This window comes from Colias philodice, chromosome 14, assembly GCF_061535455.1.
Source record: "Colias philodice isolate Cphi_HAF_F1 chromosome 14, ilColPhil1 Martin Lab GWU primary, whole genome shotgun sequence".
NCBI classification, from domain to species: Eukaryota; Metazoa; Arthropoda; class Insecta; order Lepidoptera; family Pieridae; genus Colias; species Colias philodice.
In genome coordinates this window covers 37,501-40,843 of record NC_143099.1, presented here as the reverse complement: position 1 = coordinate 40,843, position 3,343 = coordinate 37,501, and positions in this window count along the sequence as shown.

The window sequence follows — 3,343 nt, the reverse complement described above, 5'->3', positions numbered from 1 at the left end:
AGTTTTATTTCTTTCGCATGGGGGTTAGATAAAATAATATTAATGTCAGCAAACGTTTTTAATATGTTGCTACACTCGGATGATTTTAATTTTTTATTACTGAATAATTTTAAATTGAGTAGTTACTTATGTACTGAAGTTGTAATAAAAATTGTCAATTCCTTATTTAAAACAAATGTTTATTAAAATCTGGAAAAATTCAATGATTCGTGAAAATAAATTGAAAATGAACAGTCAGTAGTGTCGTGCGCGAGAGACAAGACTTTGTGTTCCATTGTTGTAGTCGTGGTTATATTATATAATAATAATAATAAATAAGGGCGTAGGGATGTGACGACCCCATCGCCCACGGTTGGAATATCTATTGTCTACGTGACAACAGATATTCCACCCGTGCAGTCAGTTAACCCGCAGGACACCTTGTGGCGGGGTGTCGGGGAGCAGCGACCCCGCGGGAACCGAGTGCTCCCGGGGGAGGCCCCTGTCTTCATCTCCGGCTTGCCTTCACCGGCTGGTCGGAGTGAAGCCTGACGAGGACAGGACCCCCACCTCTGGCTTGCCTTAACCGGCCGGCCAGAGTGGAGTCGCGAGAGCTTTTAGCTCGAAGGGTGGATGCGAAGCGTAAGTGGCGAGTGGGCACGTGATGCTGGACCGCGTGATCGTCGTAGTCCAGGGACGCCTCTCCACCCTTAGCTGCTCACAATATGTTGCCCCCTTGTCGCACTATTGCAGCGACTTATTTCGGGGGCCCATACAGTGAGAGGGCGAGTCACCACCTGCCAACATATTTTTACTTTCTTTTAGTAGAAAGGCAGGTGCCATAGTTTCCCATAGTCCCCGATACCAGTCCATTTAGCATCCCAATCCATAGCCCAGTTATTAAATTTCCATACCCTGCAATAGTCCTACATCGGCCGCGGACTGCCTAGGACTGTATCTCTATAGTGCAGTCATGGGCAGGCTGCGGCTGGTGTCCCATAACACATTAAAATTCTCGAAAGGGCCTCTGCGTGTTGGATCCGTGTCCCCACGTAAGCCTTCCAAAGATCCGGGTACCGTCCTTCTGGTGGTACCCGAGTATTATGGAACAGAGAAACATAATAATAAATAATAAATAAATAAAATATTTATTCACAAACACATGTTTTTTTTCAATACCTGTACAGCTATGTCTGATAAAGAAATAATCTATACTATTACTAGCGGTCCGCCCCGGCTTCGCCCGTGGTACATATGAAAAATAGATGTTGGCCGATTCTCAGACTTACCCGATATGCACAGAAAATTTCATGAGAATCGGTCCACCCGTTTCGGAGGAGTATGCAGACTAACATTGTGACACGAGAATTTTATATATAAGATAATATATAAGATAATATAATCTATACTTACTTATAATATTATAAAGCTGAAGAGTTTGTTTGTTTTTTTGTTTGAACGCGCTAATCTCAGAAACTACTGGTCCGATTTGAAAAACTCTTTCGTGTTAGATAGCCCATTTATCGAGGAAGGTTATAAGGCTCTATATCATCACCCTAAGACCAAAAGGAGCGTAGCCAATAGCCATGCGGGTGAAACCGCGAAGCGCAGCTAGTAATACATAATGCAGTGGAGGCTCAGTCGTGAGGACTTAGTACTTCAAATCGATAAGTAGGTCGATCACGACCAGGAAAGTGTGCATGAAATTGATTTTTCAATTCATCTTGAGCCGCAAGGGCATAACAACATTACTGCTAAACGGTGAAGGAAAATATCGTGAAGAATCAAAAGTTCGACATGTGACATCTACTAACCCGCACTTGGCTAGCGGTAGATTATAGCCTGTACCCTCATAGTAGGCCCGTGTCCCAGCAGTGGGAATGTATGTTGGCTGATGGTGATGATAATGATGATGAATAATGCATACAGAAAGAGAACAATAAAGATTTTTCGCAAAGTTTGTGGGTGTAGTTATGCAAAAAATGAAATTTTTCAGAGTTCTGTATACGGTGCTATTTTATGAAAAAACCTGACTTGTGGACGACCGAGATCGCCACGGTTTCTGATAGAATTTGGGTAGATAAATAAATAATAATTCATTGAAATGTTACAAATTACAATTTTCTTTTTTTTGTAATAAATATCTGCGATCGCATAACGGGGACAATTTTCTTTTTTTTGTTATAAAAATCTGCGATCGCATAACAGGGAACATTTTACCCCAATCCAACTCTCTCCCCACAAATTCCCCACACCTAGGGTTGCCAATGCAACACCCTGGGTGAGTTAAAATTTAACATTCTCAACCTATTAAAGAATTCAGATTTCAGACGTTTCACAGAACGTCTTGTTCTTAGCTGCTCGAGCCAGTGTTCCCAACCGTACGATAATTATCGTACAAACACGATAATTTGGTGCCTACGTACGATGTACGATAGCATGTTATTATCGTACGCTAATTTTACGATAATTTCTATCAGGCAAAATTCGAGAATTTATATTATTTCACAAATATGAAATTTTGACGTGTTTCATATCGAACTTTCATGAGAACAGTGAAATTTTGTCAGATTGAATTTTAAACTTGGCGCGTTTATTGAATATAAAGTGGAAATGGAATCGGTTCAGGTCTGTAGTCTGTACCACGCGTAAAACCAAAGAGTATAATGAATATTAACTACCGCTGTCAAATCAACGGGACACTGAAACCCAAACGTTTTACGTGCCATAAACAAAGATTAACTATAGAGAACTTGCATACTTATCAATATTACAATTTATATGATTTATTTATTTATAATTGACTTTATTCTAAAAAGTACGATAATTTCGAACCAAAAACGCCTAATGTACGATAATTTTACGCCCCTGGTACGATAATCAGCTCACTTCAGGTTGCTAACACTGGCTCGAGCTAAGAAAAAGACGTATCAGTGAGACAGGAGAGACCAAAGACCTTAAGACCCAAAGACCCAAAGAACCAAACTACCAAACGAACCAACGAACTAAGAACCAACCCTACTTAACGATTCGGTGCTACACTGACCCTTCTATATATGGACTCGAGAAAAAATAATTAAAGTGCGATACAGAAATACTATAAATAAATTACCGCCATCTATTATCACCTTTCTCAAGTAATATTAATTATAATATATCGAACGATCTGTCGTGAACACTCCATTAAGCCATTTTTAGGACAGTACTATAGTACTTTCTATAGAAAGGATGATTAAAATAAATTCTACATTAAATTAATTTTTATCTATTTATGCGTATTATTATGATTATCGATAGATATAATGAAAATGTTTATATTTAGAAAAAAGGCCATCTATGCGACGGATGAAAAACTTTAATAAAC